At 39.9% G+C, this 18,901-nt stretch overlaps 2 long non-coding RNA genes across 3 annotated transcripts; both read left to right on the top strand.

Annotated features, from left to right (window-relative positions):
• Window positions 1-1,106: 1,106 nt before the first annotated feature.
• LOC131997839 (uncharacterized) lies at window positions 1,107-2,929 on the top strand. Of its 2 annotated transcripts, XR_009398462.1 has the most exons (4): window positions 1,107-1,555; window positions 1,733-1,856; window positions 1,950-2,099; window positions 2,164-2,929. It is a non-coding gene; the product is annotated as an uncharacterized LOC131997839 (long non-coding RNA). The 2 variants fall into 2 exon arrangements; XR_009398461.1 differs by lacking the exon at window positions 1,107-1,555 and having other exon boundaries at window positions 1,562-1,856.
• Window positions 2,930-12,454: 9,525 nt separating this feature from the next.
• LOC131997841 (uncharacterized) lies at window positions 12,455-13,821 on the top strand. The gene is made up of 3 exons (XR_009398463.1): window positions 12,455-12,749; window positions 12,843-12,992; window positions 13,057-13,821. It is a non-coding gene; the product is annotated as an uncharacterized LOC131997841 (long non-coding RNA).
• The last annotated feature ends 5,080 nt before the right edge of the window (window positions 13,822-18,901 follow it).

The following is an 18,901-nucleotide window of genomic DNA, read 5'->3' on the forward strand; positions in this document are numbered from 1 at the left end:
CAACTAATCGAAAAATTAAAACACAATCGCATCAGCTGTCCCAATTAACACAAAATAAAGGTCTGTGATGCAATTCTGTAAACTTTTTGGACGAAAATCTTTTATGTGATATGTTTGTGTATGAGGTTTCCTATATATTTTCAGTATGAACAAATCGACTTTTGGCTGGTACTATGTACGTTTTTCGAAGCACATTCTCTCATTAAGTTGAGTATTCTTTTCAGCTTTTCAAGCGTTGGCTGAAAATAGGCGGAAAAGTAGTGCTCTGGTTTCAGAGCGGTACTATAATCGGGTTTCGCGTTGAAACTCCATATAAATAAAATAAACGGAAAAATTTGCCGAAATGTGTTCGTTTCGTCATAACTTGTTTTTTCATCTAGGGAAAATTTACATTTCGGGAAGTCCATTTAGAGCACAACCACAGTCGCTATGCAACAAGTCATTTTCGTACGCAAAATAAACGCGATCGTCAAACTTCTAATTGTAACTGGGTGTTTGTTAGTGTTAATGATTTTGCTCACATGTATTTACCGGGGTTGGAAAAAATAAAGTGTTTGTGGATGCATAAATAAGAAAGTATTTTTTTAATATAAGTAGATATACTCGAAAGAAAAATAAATATTTCTTTCACAACATGCAACTCAATCAATCTGTACGAAATAAAAAGGTTTGCGAAAGAATGTGTTGCGCTTTTGGTCTTGCAATTACAACAACAATATTTGGATAGACGTGGAAGATGCTGACAAAGGCTTTTGGAAAGTTGTGCTTATTTAACTTATAGCAGTGAAAATTCTATAAAATCTAATTATTTTTACAAATAAACTCTGCATTTGTCTCTTTTTAAATTGTTTTGTGTTTCATTATATATTAATTGTTTTGTATATTAATCTACAAAATCTAATTATTTTTACAAACAAACTCTGCATTTGTCTCTTTTTAAATTGTTTTGTGTTTCATTATATATTAATTACGAGGGGGTGGGTTTTGGTTGAAATTACAAAAACATACATGAATTTCAGTACGACCCACACACTCACATTTGTGTGTACACATGCTCGTAAGCAGCTGATAAATTGTGTCGTGGACCCCGGAGGGTCCGAACTATCTCAGCGGAGAAAGGGGACATAGTGTGCTGGCGAGCGCTGGCTGTTGGCGTTAGAGCTCCGGCTGTGGCTCAGTCTGGGGCGCGGTTCTTGCCCACACACCATGTCCAGAGACAGGTGACAAAAAAAATTCAAATTTCAAACCAGCTCTGGATGGAAATGAAAAACACAGGGTCCCACTTATGTTAAGGCAGGCATGTCCTTCGCCTTCTTACTCGCACCTTCCGCTATGGATTCGCTCTTCAGGGGGCACTGAGACATCCTACAGTGCCCTGGACGGCCCACCCCAACCATGGTATCCGTTGTCCAACAGTTTTGGATACCCCAGAATCGGTCTCCCTTATCCCCCCTTACAGCTTGGTGCACTACCTCCTTCTTACCTTAGATAACTACTCCTCCATTGCGAAATGAAAACTAGGCAAAGGCGAATTTCATTTCAAACGTTATAAACGGTATGTATTTATTAAGCCGAATCAAAAATTCATTGCCAGACAAAGTTCAATCAAACGAAAAAAAAAAGCAAAGAAAACAAAACAAGGAATTGTATAGTGGCAATTAAAAAACTTCGTTTATATAAACTCTTCTCCTTCAAAGAGAAAAATAGTAATAAAATTCTCCTTCCTCCACAGGTGTATTGGGTCTTCTCATGGTGTCTGGCCTTCCTTCAGGGTCGTCTCTCCTAACTGGAGTCAGTGCTGGAGCGGCTGAGCAGTGCCCACGCTTTCCTCTTGTCTGTCCGTCCGTCTGGTTGTGGTAAGTATGTGTATTCCGGCTGTATTGTATTTCCCGTAAATAAAAGCTTTGGCTTTTTTTTTTATGTCTTATATGTTTATTTTTTTTTTAAAGGCCTAAGTTCGCAAAGCGAACACCAACAGCAGTAAGGGCTCCTTTCCGCCCAAAAGGTCTAGAATCTTTACCCCCTGGCCCTAGGTTGAGCTCGACCTAACAGCTGAGGACAGCGCCTATTTATTCTAGCGCTGTGTTACTAATAGAAAGGTAAGTGTCTGGTGTTTGCCTGCCTAGCCGCTTTATTAACAATTAACCTTCTTTTTATTCGTAGGAAATATGTGTGTCAAGGTCCTGTCCGTCCGTCTGAGTTCACGTATACGTCCCGCAATAGTGTTCGTGAGGAAAAGGGTACCTGCAGCACTGTCGGCTGACCAGTGCTTTTGATATAGAGCTTCCCACGATGGACAGAGGAGGTGGAGGTGTAGCTTTATGTTTTCGCGTTTGGCTTTTTGTTATTTTGTGATCAACTTTAGTGGTGTCTATTGTCTTTGATTTTCAAGTTTAGGATTTTTAACTATTGACTTTGATTTAGTTTTTAGTTTTTTTTTTTTTTCTTTTTAGGTCTTTTATTATTACATTGGTATTTTCCTTTTTTTTTCAGGTTCTTTGGCTTTGTTTCGAAACTTTTCCCTTTTCAGGTTCCTTTTTATTTAATTTGATAACATTTCTTTTTCTTCCAGAGTTTTCATAGATTTTCTTTTTCAGCTTTTAATAACTTTCAGTTCGATTTATTTTAATCACCTTTTTTTCATAATCTTCTTTTTCAGCTCTTTAGTTTTTAATTTGTATTTATTTTCATTTATTTTGTTACAGCTTTTAAAACTTCTCAATAATTTATAGTTAATTTTTTTCCTCTTTCAGCAAATGTGCTGAAAGTTCAATAAATCACTTTAAAACTTTGAATTTGGTCTTTTTCTTTGTTGTTGGGTAAAAGCCAGTTCCGCCTCCTTTTCTCTGCCGAATCCAAAACCAAAAAGACTTTCTTTCTTTTTGAAAACACCACTTTCAACACTCTTCTGTACACCACCTCTTACTCCTTGCACGGCTCCATCCAAAAAAAAATAGTCATCTTCCCTTTACTGTCCATCATGGTTCCCCCAAGCCATCATGTCCACCGAGGAACCATCATAAAATTTTGTTTTCCAAAATCGCAAAAACAAATAACATATGGTTTCCTCGATTTTCATTGTAGTAGTTACATTTGTATGTGGAGGTAACATATGCTGGTAACGCAGGGTTGCATTCACCAGCTGCCATAAAAAACACAGACGGTTCAAACCCAGATGTCGCTCTTCTCTAATCAGACATAGGGTGACACGCTACAAACCCAATCATCCTTTAGACGTCACCGTCATAGGATGGGAGGGAAAAACAACCTTTTGTCATGTATATAATAACATAACGTGTGAACGTAGCATTAGTCAAACCTATCTCAGTGGGTGTAGCCCCCTTAAGAAAAAAGTAATTCTTCTCCAATAAATGTACCTTGACCTATAAGTATACCTTGAGTCGAGTAGTACCAACCCGGTACTCGATTAACCAGTTATACCTTCATTAAATATACCTTGATTAAACTAACTGGATATTTATGAAGCGGACGGACGGAATAAAATACGCAAAAAAAAATATTTAAATAAAAGGTAAGTAAAGTGTAAAAAATTATTGGAAATGAAAAAAAAATGAAAGTGCTGTGTGTAATTAAAATTTACAGTGCGTGTAACAAAATCTCTATAAGTTGCGGTCTATTTCGGTGCGTGTGCGTGTGTGTGTGTGTATAAAAAAAAATGAATGGACAAATTACAATGATAATTAATGTAAAAACCATTTGCCAACAAAACTTAAAAAAAAAAAAAAAAAAAAATTGCAATGCAAATAATAAAAAATTAACATAAAATTAAGTGTTGCCCCTGCAGAAAATTAAAAATTCCAACGAAAAGTGAACCTTAATATTAAAATTGTTTCATGGTGCTATATGTGTGTGAATGAAACTACAGACACCGGTTAGCAAATAATGCCGGTCAAAGAATTAATAAAAAAAGGTGGGAAAAACTGAAATTCCGACACAAAAAAGTGAAAATTGGCAGAAAATAAAAATAAATGAAATTAAATAGTCATGTAAAGTGCAATTACGTGCGGTTCTGCAAACCGTAACCTACCAAAAACTCAAACCAACGTGGTTTCAAAAAAAAAAACGGTTCATTTTGATGTGCAAGTGTTTGTGATTTTAAATGCGTATGATATCGTATGACTTTACGGTACCCCTACCATAATGTGTAAACCACTCAAATCATGAATGGAGGTGGGGGGTGCTAAAAACAAACTGAGTGCCAATACAAGTTACTCTGCACAAAAAAGTGAAGTAGGAGAAGCTAACATAGGTAATTGCGGAAAATGTGTGCGTGTCATGTGACGAATGTAATGCAAACAGAACAAGTGTTGAAGCTCTCTTCTCCTTGTGGTTCAAAAAAAAAAGATCGAAAGAACCCAAAATGAAAATGTGAAAACGAAAAAACTGAAATATTGTGAATGATTTATAAGTTCAATGAACGCAAAGTGAAAGTGTTGTGAGAAAGTTAATGTCAAATCAAAATAAGGACTCAACATTGAAGAGAAAAACTAAAATTTATAAAAAAAAATTGCGCTAATACCAAAAAAAAATTAAAAGAAATGAAAAAGGAAAATTAAAAGTTCATGAAATAAAAACAATAAAAATAAATATACCAAAGGAAATCGTCGAAACCAACGCTACAATGTTTAAATGAAGTCAATGTGAAATGACTTAGAAAAATTTTAAATAACAAAAAAAAAATCTAAAACAAATTATGAAATTTCCAAAGTTAAAAGAAAAAAAAAAAAATTTCTATGCAAAAAAAAATTTCCCAAAATTAAAAATTTCAAAAATAAAACAAAAAATTTTTGAATAAAATTGAAAATTTCAAACCAAAAGAAAATCTTAAAATAATAACAACTTAAGCAAAAAAAAAAAAAAAAACAATGCAATTTGACTAATCAACCTCCTTTTGGTTCTCTTTCCAGGTGCCACAGCGACACCAAACTCACATCGGCCGCCTAGCTTGAGAGCACGGACCATACCAGACGTGGACCAGCGACATAATGTGCCCAGGGCAGATGAACTGGTAAGTGTCAAATAAATAATACGCCACGGCGTATTCTTTATTACTCCTCTCAGCCCCCTACTTGCACTCACCACGGCATCCCTCGCTCCATGTCCAAGATGCCATAGCGATAGAAAGACGGGTCGGCCCGACATACACCGAGGTCGTCAAGAGGCTCTACCGTGGTTGAGTGATCTCCTGGGGCCGGCATCGAAAGATGACAATCTCTCGTCCGGACAAAACGCCTTCCGCCGCAACTCGCGCTCCATGTCCAAGATGCCATAGTGATAGAAAGACGGGTCACCCACTGCGAGGTTGACAGCGAGCTCTCCGGCGGTCGAGGCACCCCAGATAGGCAGAGAGAAATGGCACTACCTCGTTCTAACCCCTGTGCACATTACACTACTGGAACACTCCTGGCGGCCCCGCACTCGCGACTGCGTAAGACCACGAGTTTCGTCGCTCTCAGTCCCCGACGGATAATTCAGGTAAGTATAAGGTAAGTATAAAGTTCCAATTCTCTAGGTCCATTTACTCATCGTACCCACACACACGTCCTTCACCGCCTGTTGACCATGGGATGTAACTTGCAAGGAATTTTATGGAAGCAATTCAAATGACCATCTATAGACGGTTCCGCCTAAACTGCCGCCCAAGGCGAACAAAAAAAATCTAGGTTTAATCCAGAAACTGCGTGCCTGCCAAAACTAAAGCTAAGTATCCTTAAATCTAAAATTAAAAGATAATTCAAATTCTAATTCATTTTTCGTTTATCCTATAGCTTCCTACACTAATGGCTTAAACCTATTGACCTTGGACCCATGTGATGGAATCCAACTTATAACTAAAACGGTAAGTCACTGATTTCAATTTTTATTAACTTTTTATCGGAGCGCCGCGGCCTACATTTGTAAGGTACTATGCTATGTTAAACTTCTCTTTAAAGGGGTGTCGCACTGCGGCACGCCGTTCAGACTCGACTATACAAAAAAAGGCCTCTTATCATCGAGTTTTAAACTTGAAACGGACTACACTCACTGATATGTGAGAAGTCTGCCCCCGTTCCTTAGTGGAATGTCCATGGGTAAAATTTGCAAATTGCTTTCTCGGACACATTTGTAGCTAGAAGATATTTACTGCTTTAGGTCTTTAGCATGGTAGACGCCCAATGATTTCCCTTTTAGGTCTTCAATTTCATATAAGCATTTTCCGACTGCCTTAACAATCCGACACTTAATGTACTTCTTGTTGAGCTTCGCGTTTATATTCTTTCCGAAATCGCTCAATTGATGGTTACGTCGATAGACCTCTTGACCTGGGAAAAACCTGACTCTTCGGGCACGAATGTTGTATTTGCTAGCCCTATCGCGGTAACTCTTCTGTAACCTTTTTCTGACCTCTTCCCTCACTAATTCCAAATGGTTCGACTTTGGTAAAGCATTAAACTCTGGGTCTTTCAAAGAGTCTAATTGTCTAGCTAGCCTATAAACGCTGCCGTGAGTAATCATATTGGTGCCAAAAAGAGCGAAATAAGGTGTCATGCCTACTGAAGAGTGCACCGATGACCGTAATGCGCACTCAATTGCGGACAAGTTTTGGTCCCAATCCCTTTGATCCTCCTGTAAATAAGAGCGAATCGCCGCCAATATAGATTGATTAACGCGTTCTGATGCGTTAGCTTGAGGTGAATAGAGTCCCGTTTTCATATGGCTTACGCCGTAAGCCTCCATAAACGCCGCGAAATCTTTCCCAGTAAATTGTTTTCCATTGTCGGATAAAATAGTTTCGGGCACACCAAATTTGTGGAAAACTTCTTGCTCAAGAAATCTAATAACATTTCGAGCGGTTGCCTTTCCCATTGGTTTCAATAACACATATTTGGTCAGGTGGTCTAAGACAATAAAAATGTAGCAGTTTCCTGCCTTAGAGCGTACATAAGGACCTAAAAAATCCATGTATAGCTTTTGAAAAGGACGACTGATTTCTACCATTGACTCCATCGGCTGACGCATTGGCTGATTGTTCGGCTTAGCTTCTTTACAAACTTGGCACTTCTGGACGAAAAGTCTAACCTGTGCACTCATATGAGGCCAGTAATAATATTCCTTTAATCTACGAAGCGTCTTGTGGAAGCCACCATGAGCCGCTGTACTAGGGCAATGCGCTCTTTCTATGGCAGACGCGGTGAGCGATGCCGGTACCCATAACTTCCACACTGAATCCTCGCAAGGCAGATCGACAGTCACTGGTATCGTTCGTTTGTACAGAAAGCCATCTATGACTCTCAAATCTGGCAAATCATTCTGGTTAGCCTCCACGGCTTTGATCTTCTCAAGGTACTCCTCTTCCTTGAACTCAGCCGCATTGAGGTCTACTAAGCTAAAGGATGGCAATTCCAATTCATCAAGGTTATATCGCGAAAGCGCGTCTGGTACCACGTTTTGACTACCCCGGCGGTGTTCTATTTCGAAGTTGTGTCCCTGCAGTAAAAGACTCCATCTTGCCAGACGACCGCTCAGCTCTTTGTTGCCCATCAACCACTTGAGTGATGAATGATCTGTGATGACCGTAAACGGCATCAACTCTATATAAGGGCGAAACTTTTTTATTGCCATCACCACGGCTAGGCATTCCCTTTCGGTGACGGAGTAATTTTTCTGCGCTGGGGACAACTTCTGCGACATGAACGCTATGGGATGCTCGCCTCCTTCGTCGTCTTTTTGAAATAGAACACCCCCAATGCCAACGTCGGATGCATCACACTGGATGTAAAAATGTTTCCGGAAATCAGGGTGTCTTAAGACTGGACTACGGGTTAATGCCTCCTTTAGCCGTTTGAACCCAATTTTGGCTTCCTCACCAAACTCAAAGCCGCGGCCTTTCTTCAATGTCGCAAAAATAGGTGCCGCGATGGTCGCATAATCGGCAATAAAACGGCGATACCAGCCTGTCATACCTGTGAAACGCCTAACTTGTTTGACATTCTTTGGGTATTCGTATTCCACTATCGCAGAAACTTTGCTAGGATCAGGCTTTACTTTTCCCTCGCCAACTATATACCCGAGGTATCGTAGCTCTTTAAAACAAAACTTTGACTTTGCCACATTAATCGTTAGACCCGCCGCTTTCAAGGCCTTTGCCACTTGTCCCAAAAGGTCGAGATGTGTCTCAAAATCTGGGGCCACTATGAGCAAGTCATCCAAATAAACAAACACTCTTTCACGGAGATGCGCAGGAATCACCTTATCCATTAACCGGCACATTCTTTGGGCTGCGTTGCACAACCCAAAGGGCATTACGGTGAACTGGTATAAGGGTCTTCCTGGTACAGTAAAGGCCGTTTTCTCCCTGCTTTTCATCTCTAGTGGTATCTGCCAGAAAGCATCTTTCAGATCCACACTCGAGATGAAATGCGTATCCCCTAGCCGGCTAAGAAGGCCCTCAATGTTTGGGAGCGGATAAGCATCCTTGACAGTAAGGGCATTGAGCTTTCGAGCATCCAGGCATAACCTATTTTTTGTGCCTTTCCGGACTAATGTCACTGGGTTATTCCAAGGGCTCTCACTGGGCTCAATGACCTTCATGTCAAGCATCCTATCCAGCTCTGCATACATTAGGCTTTGCACTGCTGGGGATACAGGGTAATGTCGTTGCTTTACTGGTATTGCATCTGCCGTGTCAATAGTGTGTGTCTGTAAGGATGTCTTGCCCAATCCCCTTATCTCGAAAGACGGAAATTGAGATATGACCTCGTCTAATCTACCCTTCTGATCACTGTCCAATCGGTGCTGGGATGGGTCAATAGGGTCATCTTCTGCCTCGTCCTCCAACGACAAACTTTCAACACTGGCTAGCAATTTATAACGTTTCATGAAATCGACCCCAAGGTATAGTGCTTTACTTAAAGTGGGGACTAAGAAAAAGGTTACCTCACTTTCTATTTTGCCAAGTTTTACCGGGGCTCGAATACGTCCTACAACCCTGTGAGGTGTCTCGTCCGCTGTGCCGACTTGTGCTGAAAACTTGAAAATCGGTATCTGCGCCCTCTCAACTAACTCTAGACAGCCTCTGCCTAAGACGGTGACTGTTGCGCCACTGTCTAATAACCCCTCGACCTCTTCATTTCCAATTTTCACTCGCAAGTAAAGACGAGTGTCTTCTCCCTCATATAAGGTAGATGAGGCTATCTCCTGCCTGAGTTTCCTTCTAGACTTATACCGCTCTCTAGCTCTCTTGATTCGTAAGTGTCTCTTTGGGTTGTTTAGGGCATGTTCCGATTCCGTAGAGATCAGTGGACTTACCTTACCTATACCTAAAACATTATGTAATACACTTCTATCGTACAATTCATTTTTCCCATTATATTTGTTCAATTCATCTACTTCATTAACTTCATTAAATATTCTAGCTCTAGCTTGATTATACTCCTCCATTCGCATGTGCCAAGGCCTTATCTTTTTTAATTTTATTTCATTCTTTAATTCATTTTCTAATCCATTCCTTAATTCATTACTAAACCTAACCTTATTCTCTAAAATAGTTATTCTAGTGGAATCCTGCTCCACCTGATCGGCCTCTACTGGGGGTGCATTGGTTTCGGGCGCGTTTCCCCCTCTGTCGGGCCCGCTTGTCGGTTTCCCTGACATCGCGGACATTTTGGTTTCACCACGTTCTCCCTTCCGCAGCCATAGCAAAACAGCTTCCTCGTGGTAGATGGGCAGTCCATAAAACCATGGCCTTTTTCGCGACAGTTCCAGCAGACGCAACTGGACTGTCTACTGATGGCTTCTACATCTAGTTCCGGCTCTTCTTGTTCATACTCAAGCTCATTTACCCTAGGAGCAAATTGCTGACGGTGTGCTTGAGCGAACTGCCGTTGGTTAACCAGCAATAACTCGGCTTTCTTGCACTCTTCCCTGAAGTGCTGCAGCCCATACATCTTTATTGGGAAGACTAAGGCTGCCATTGCCTGTTTTAAATTGCCCTTCATCATCTCAACCATCATCTGCTCGTTCATGGGCTCGCGTTGCTGATGCCGAAGGCGCAGCATGGCATTGCAAAAGTCCTCGAATGACTCATGTGACCCTTGTCTTCGGTCCATCATCTTCCTTTGGATGTCGAAGTCACTCTCGAACTTGCGAAACTGGGCCAGGAATGCCTGCTTCAACTCTGGATAGCTGCGCGTGTACCCCAATCTTCTCTGCATCCAATACCACTCCTCCGCCGGTCCCTCTAAGAGCTGTGGGAACTTCACCAGAACTTCATCCCACTCACACTGGTAATCCTCCCGAAGCTGTTCTAAGCGAAAAATGAAGTCTTCGGCGCTTATCGACCTGGATGTGCCATCGAACTTAACCCGCCACTTCTCCACGTCTATCTTCCTCATATACTGGCGATTTGGAGTTAGCCTCGCCTGCGGGTACATTGGCTGATAAGGCGGTGCTGATGCGTTTGTAGCGTTCGGGAGATTGGTGTACTGGTTGCCTAGATGGTGGTACTGTTCCGTCGGTTGGTGAGGGGATGGCAACCCATTCTGTGGTCTCTGCGGTGCTTCTTCGGCTGAAAAGTTTGAGTCCTGATTCATTGCTGGCTCTCGGTATTCGTGGCCTCTCGGATATGGACCAGATGGCGGCATCAGCTGGCTTCCTGCCGTGGGCGGTGGAGCTGGTTGTGTGTTTGCTGTCTCTGGGACTGTTGGGTTCTTTGCAATATTTAAGTTGTTCAAGCTCTGTTGCACAAGCTGGGGTACCAGTTGCCTCAACTTCTCATCGAGCAACCTGATTAGCTCCAACTGTCCCACACCAATCGCCGAATCTATTACCGCATTTAGGGAACCTCCTTCTCGTGGAGCTTGGTAAAGCGCTTGGCGTATATTATTCGCCTCCCGGTTCTCCCTTCGCTCTCTCTGTACCGTCTGAGCTGTCAAACTGCTGAATTCCGGCGTGTCTGGGGTTATACGTACGTCCGACATGTCCGATACGGACAAAGCCGGACTGGAAACCGCCGACGTGACCATCATAGGTGTGACTGTTGCCGTTGTTGTGGCCATAGATATTGCTGTGGTTGCTGTTGTGGTGACGATGGCTGTCGCCAGGCTAGTTACTGTGGTTGTTGTTGTCGTTGCCATAGCCGATGTGGTTGGACCAGAAACTTCACTAGAGTAACTATTTGCCCTTGTATTAACCATTAAATCTAACTATAACCTATAATCCTTACTAATCTATTGAAAATTCAAAAATAAGAAGAACAAAATACTTCAGCCAAACAAATCTTCAAAATATATTAACTCTACGTTTTTTCTTCTTTCTTGCAGGTATGAAATCCAAAATTCACAAACCAGGTAGAAAGGGTAGTGCATATATCCTAACATAAGGTGGGGAACAAGTGAGAGAAGAGCAAATCCAAGCGGATAAGCGAAGCATTCTAAGTTTCCAAATAGGACTTCTCCAAACGTATCCGGAAACTGCCTTCTCTGCCGTAATGTATTGTATGACCCTGAGATGCTGTAGTATATTGGTATTACGTTTGCTACCTACGGACATAACCACACGGCTGTTGTTGAACACATAAAGATAAACCCAACAACGTCTCATGTGCTTTGGCTCATGGGTATGATTGTATTAAGCGGACGGACAGGTAAGCAAAAGTAATTTGGGCTATTGCAGTTAACTATTGTATATAATGGCATCTCCTTCTCTCCTCAGGCCCGTCGCAAACGAAATGCGGATACCAAAATCCTTAAGCTTCGTGACTTACGGGAGTTAAAGATTAGTAAAACACCGTGCCACATCCTGCATCTAACCAGCTTCCAGTCACCACCAGTTTGGCACGCGATCCAAGCTTTTGAAAACTTACGATCGGGACTCAATCCGGTAACCGAAATCCGATCAGTTGCTGGCTGTGGCGATAAAATGATGCGGTCAACCCGATAACTCGGGCCCCATGTTGCGGGCGCCATTCTTGTCGTGGACCCCGGAGGGTCCGAACTATCTCAGCGGAGAAAGGGGACATAGTGTGCTGGCGAGCGCTGGCTGTTGGCGTTAGAGCTCCGGCTGTGGCTCAGTCTGGGGCGCGGTTCTTGCCCACACACCATGTCCAGAGACAGGTGACAAAAAAAATTCAAATTTCAAACCAGCTCTGGATGGAAATGAAAAACACAGGGTCCCACTTATGTTAAGGCAGGCATGTCCTTCGCCTTCTTACTCGCACCTTCCGCTATGGATTCGCTCTTCAGGGGGCACTGAGACATCCTACAGTGCCCTGGACGGCCCACCCCAACCATGGTATCCGTTGTCCAACAGTTTTGGATACCCCAGAATCGGTCTCCCTTATCCCCCCTTACAGCTTGGTGCACTACCTCCTTCTTACCTTAGATAACTACTCCTCCATTGCGAAATGAAAACTAGGCAAAGGCGAATTTCATTTCAAACGTTATAAACGGTATGTATTTATTAAGCCGAATCAAAAATTCATTGCCAGACAAAGTTCAATCAAACGAAAAAAAAAAGCAAAGAAAACAAAACAAGGAATTGTATAGTGGCAATTAAAAAACTTCGTTTATATAAACTCTTCTCCTTCAAAGAGAAAAATAGTAATAAAATTCTCCTTCCTCCACAGGTGTATTGGGTCTTCTCATGGTGTCTGGCCTTCCTTCAGGGTCGTCTCTCCTAACTGGAGTCAGTGCTGGAGCGGCTGAGCAGTGCCCACGCTTTCCTCTTGTCTGTCCGTCCGTCTGGTTGTGGTAAGTATGTGTATTCCGGCTGTATTGTATTTCCCGTAAATAAAAGCTTTGGCTTTTTTTTTTATGTCTTATATGTTTATTTTTTTTTTAAAGGCCTAAGTTCGCAAAGCGAACACCAACAGCAGTAAGGGCTCCTTTCCGCCCAAAAGGTCTAGAATCTTTACCCCCTGGCCCTAGGTTGAGCTCGACCTAACAGCTGAGGACAGCGCCTATTTATTCTAGCGCTGTGTTACTAATAGAAAGGTAAGTGTCTGGTGTTTGCCTGCCTAGCCGCTTTATTAACAATTAACCTTCTTTTTATTCGTAGGAAATATGTGTGTCAAGGTCCTGTCCGTCCGTCTGAGTTCACGTATACGTCCCGCAATAGTGTTCGTGAGGAAAAGGGTACCTGCAGCACTGTCGGCTGACCAGTGCTTTTGATATAGAGCTTCCCACGATGGACAGAGGAGGTGGAGGTGTAGCTTTATGTTTTCGCGTTTGGCTTTTTGTTATTTTGTGATCAACTTTAGTGGTGTCTATTGTCTTTGATTTTCAAGTTTAGGATTTTTAACTATTGACTTTGATTTAGTTTTTAGTTTTTTTTTTTTTCTTTTTAGGTCTTTTATTATTACATTGGTATTTTCCTTTTTTTTTCAGGTTCTTTGGCTTTGTTTCGAAACTTTTCCCTTTTCAGGTTCCTTTTTATTTAATTTGATAACATTTCTTTTTCTTCCAGAGTTTTCATAGATTTTCTTTTTCAGCTTTTAATAACTTTCAGTTCGATTTATTTTAATCACCTTTTTTTCATAATCTTCTTTTTCAGCTCTTTAGTTTTTAATTTGTATTTATTTTCATTTATTTTGTTACAGCTTTTAAAACTTCTCAATAATTTATAGTTAATTTTTTTCCTCTTTCAGCAAATGTGCTGAAAGTTCAATAAATCACTTTAAAACTTTGAATTTGGTCTTTTTCTTTGTTGTTGGGTAAAAGCCAGTTCCGCCTCCTTTTCTCTGCCGAATCCAAAACCAAAAAGACTTTCTTTCTTTTTGAAAACACCACTTTCAACACTCTTCTGTACACCACCTCTTACTCCTTGCACGGCTCCATCCAAAAAAAAATAGTCATCTTCCCTTTACTGTCCATCATGGTTCCCCCAAGCCATCATGTCCACCGAGGAACCATCATAAAATTTTGTTTTCCAAAATCGCAAAAACAAATAACATATGGTTTCCTCGATTTTCATTGTAGTAGTTACATTTGTATGTGGAGGTAACATATGCTGGTTACGCAGGGTTGCATTCACCAGCTGCCATAAAAAACACAGACGGTTCAAACCCAGATGTCGCTCTTCTCTAATCAGACATAGGGTGACACGCTACAATTGTTTGATGCCATATTATTTTTTATATATAAATGGCAACATTTTTACCAAAGCAAAAGAAACCCAAAAAAATCAACCTTGTCAAACCACCGAAAGACGATTTTGGGAAATTTTTCCGTAAAAAAGAACGTAGTACCAGCCTTTACTTACATAATCCTTAATTGTTTTCCATAACACTCCTCTAAGTTGGTTCATGTCTGGCGTCGTGGCCCCACTTAAGTACCGGTGTCTGTTAGCCGCGAAAGCCTGGCAATGACATAAGAAATGCTCCAACGCCTCATCATCTTTCCCTCATGCTAGTACTCGCCGCACCGATTTTAATCCCATAGGATTTTCGAAGTCCTACCGATTGTTTCGCTGTCCCGCAGTGTAATATGCGCGTTTGTCGCACACGCTCTTAAATCGGACTGCGTCGACCTGAAAGGCTTCGGGATAACCAAGTTCATTGTCTGCAGTTTTCTGGCCTTCACTGCCAAATCGTCTGTCCTTTCATTCCCCCTTACTCCGTTATGACCCATTACCCAAATGTTGCGGATTGTGCCATCCTTCCCTCCTTCTTACACTTTCGTCCTTCCTTTACAATTTAAAAGGGTAAAGCGACTCGTTTGCCACAAAAACGAGTCATTCAAAGCATATGAGCCCAAATAAATGCCTATATTGTGCAAAATAAACACAGCCCTGCATAATGCCATAAAATAAAAATTGATTTTTTTTCAAAAAAAAAAAAAAAAATTAAATCAACACCATTTACAGATAAATCAAGAACAAATATTTATAAACAATAGTGCATCATAACATTTATGTTGGAGTGTGAAAAAGTGCAATTTCCAAAACAAACGACAAAAAGCAAAACCAGCCAATATAGGTAGTGTACCGTAAACAGCTGAATACATTTTTTTCTAGCGAAGTGCACTATTTGTCATCAAATTTTCGTTGTGTGTGTATTATAGTTAAAAACTATAACCCCATACAATGAGAAATGGCGAGAACTATGTAGTAACATGCGCAAAATCAGAGTTGCACTAATCACTGATTTTAATAGATAGTGCACTTAATATTTTATGGTTGGGCACCTGCCACCACCTGGAAATGAATATATCTTGAAATGTAGCCATGGCATAAGAAAATGCCGAAAGCAGAATTTTCTCTTCTCTTAATGGCATGCTGTTTGCGTCGTTGGCATTTTCTAATTATCAATTTTTTCCTTTTCCGTAAAGGAAACTGTGGCGTAATGCACGTGTATAGGGTTCCAGTAGTTTTTTCTAGTTTCCAATACAGCGGTCAAAAAAAGTATTCATCATTAGCAAAATTGATAATAAATTCACTTATTTTGTGTAATTGAAGAAAATTTAAAGTAAACAAATAATGCAGTTTTATGCAATAGTTTATTTTTCGTAATATGTTTTAAAATAAATTCAAAAAATAAATTTAATTAGCGCAAAAAATGCAATTTTATATAATAACACCAAAAACAGAACAAAAAAAGTATTCATCTTTGATGTGCTATCATCAAAGTCAAATTCAAATATTATTTGGGAATCCCCCTTTTCTGTTTTATTTAGTAAAGGAGGCTTTGCCCTTGACAGCAATTATTTAATTTCATTGAAAATATAGTTTTTGTCAAAATGGGTCGTAAGCAAAACGAGGTTTCTGATGAGGTAAAAGTTTTGATAATAAAACACCACAGGAATGGTTTAACTCAAAAAACTATCAGTGAAATATTAAATAGACCACGATCTACTATACAATCCATCATCAGAAAGTGGACAGAAACGAAAACTGTTGACAATAAACCAAGATCTGGTCGACCAAAAGCACTTTCAGTTGGAGATGTGCGTTGGCTAGTGCGGCAAGTTCAGAAAACTCCGAAGACAAATGCGACCATTCTTCGTAAAAACACTATGGAATATTTAGGGAAGGAAGTTACTACACAAACAATTCGAAATACACTCAAAAGGCATAGTTACAGAGGAAGAACTGCACGTAAGAAGCCCTTTATAAATAAAATAAACCGAGTGAAAAGGCTAAACTTCGCAAAAATGTATGTAAAACAGCCCGAATCATTTTGGAAAACAGTCATTTTTGCAGACGAGAGCAAGTTTAATCTTTTTGGGTGCGATGGAAAGGTCATAGTGTACAGAAAACCAAATACAGAGCTTGAAGAACGAAACACAGTTGCTACTGTAAAACATGGTGGAGGTGGTTTAATGGTTTGGGGGTGTATGGCGGCTTCAGGAGCGGGAAATCTTGAAATTATTAATGGAGTAATGGATTATAAGTATTACATTGACATTTTAAAGAGGAATTTAAAAGATAGTGCTATAAAACTTGGGCTTGGTAATAACTTTCAATATTATCAAGATAATGACCCCAAACATTCTGCTTTAAATACCAAGATGTGGATGCTGTATAACTGCCCCAAAGTCATTAAAACTCCTCCTCAAAGTCCCGACTTGAACCCAATTGAACATCTTTGGGAACATCTCGAACGCAAATTGAGAACGCGCAATTTTTCGAGCAAGAGTCAAATGCAACAGGTGATAATGGAGGAATGGACTAATATAGACCAAAATATAACCGCTAAATTAGTCCAATCGATGTCAAACCGTTTAAAAGAAGTTATAAGACGCGGTGGTCGAATAACAAAGTATTAATTTTTTTAAATTATGTTATTTATTTTTTTGTTTTTTTGCAATGATGAATACTTTTTTTGTTTAATTTTTTGTGTTCAGCTGTAAAATGGCCCTTTTTGTTCCAATAAATACTATTTTTTTCTTTAAAAACAATGAAATTGTGTACATATATATCACACAAGCACTACTGCATCATTAGTTTAATATGTTTTTATTCCAATTGTCTTTTGTAGACTTATTAAAAAAAAAACATTGAATGATGAATACTTTTTTTGACCGCTGTATGTGTATTTTTCTTTCTCTTCCCTCTTCCTGTAAATTTATTTTTTTTTTTATTTTTTCGGTAGAGCTGTTTTCTTTGAAGAAAAATTTGATAAATAACGAGACCTATGAGCTTTACATTAACTGTCAAATTAAAAAAAATTAAATTTCTCTGTTATTTCCATGACGAAACAATTAAAGGTGGTCTCATTTGTACAACAACCCTAATCATGAGGTGCAATCCGCCATTGCCATCAAGCTGATCGAAAGTCTGCCAACACACACAAAGAAATTTGTGTACATGTGTGTCTACGTGTGCGTACAAGAACAGAAAATATGCGAGAAAGAAGATGACAACAAAGAGAATGCAAACAAAAATCTGACATCTTAATACCGTCAAACCAGGCCGGCTATGAAAGCTGTTCTTGTGAGATCACCTTGTTAAATCCATGACATAATTACCAAGTAGTGTACCGTAAACAGCTGAGTACAATTTTTTCTCGCGAAGTACACCACCTGTCAACGATATGTGTGTGTATTATAGTTAAACTATACCATACACAATCAACGAAAAATGGTGCAAACTAGTAACATACTCAAAATCAGAGTTGCACTAATAACTGATTTTGACAGATAGTGCACTCAATATGTTGTTGGTGGGGAACTTCCACAACCTGTAAATTAATATATCTTGGTTAAATCCCCCTTGTGTTATTTCTGCCCCCTTCGTAGAGACTACCGGTCAGTGTTGCCAGTATTGGGGATTTTTCCGGAATTGGGGGCTTACATGACATAACTACCAGGTAGTGTACCGTAAACAGCTGAGAACAATTTTTTCTCGCGAAGTGCACTATCTGTCAATGAGTTTTGTTTGTGTGTGTGTATTATATAGGGTTGCCTAAAAAGTAATTGCGGATTTTTTAAAAGAAAGTAAATGCATTTTTAATAAAACTTAGAATGAACTTTAATCAAATATATAATTGCCATTTTGTTCGATAACCTTTTGCCATCTTCCTGGCAAATTTAATATTCCACGCTCATAGAACTTCTGGCCTTTATCTGCAAAAAACTGAACCAAGTGCGATTTTATAGCCTCATCATTGCCGAAAGTTTTACCATTTAAGGAGTTCTACAAAGATCGAAATAAATGGTAGTCTGATGGTGCAAGGTCAGGGCTATATGGTGGAGGCATCAAAAGTTCCCAGCCAAGCTCACTCAGTTTTTGGCGAGTGACCAAAGATGTGTGCGGCCTAGCGTTGTCCTGGTGGAATATGACACCTTTAGGATTGACCAATTCTGGTCGCTTCTCCTTGATGGCTGCATTCAATTTGTCCAATTGTTGATAGTAAACATCCGAATTAATCGTTTGGTTCCTTGGAAGCAGCTCAAAATATACCACACCCTTCCAATCCCACCAAACAGACAGCATAACCTTCTTTTGGTGGATATCAGCCTTTGAAGTGGTTTGAGCTGGTTCACCATGCTTGGACCATGATCGTTTTCGACTAACGTTGTTGTAAACAATCCATTTTTCATCTCCAGTTATGATTCGTTTTAAAAACGGTCGAATTCATTGCGTTTAAGGTGCATATCACAAGCGTTGATTCTGTTTGTTAAATTAATTTCTTTCAATACATGTGGTACCCATATTAAAATTGACGCCAAACAAACAAATGTAAACAAAATTTCGGGCACTTTTTTTCTAAAGCAAGCTAAAAGTAGCAGCTGATAACTGACAGAAGAGAGAATGCAATTACAGAGTCACAAGCCGTTGAAAAAATTTGTCAACGCCGACTATATTACTACTATATTACCGACAATTACTTTTTGGGCAACCCAATAGTTAGGAACCATACACAAAATCAGAGTTGCAATAATCACTGATTTTGACAGATAGT

Source organism: Stomoxys calcitrans, chromosome 1 (assembly GCF_963082655.1).
Source record: "Stomoxys calcitrans chromosome 1, idStoCalc2.1, whole genome shotgun sequence".
Classification (NCBI taxonomy): domain Eukaryota; kingdom Metazoa; phylum Arthropoda; class Insecta; order Diptera; family Muscidae; genus Stomoxys; species Stomoxys calcitrans.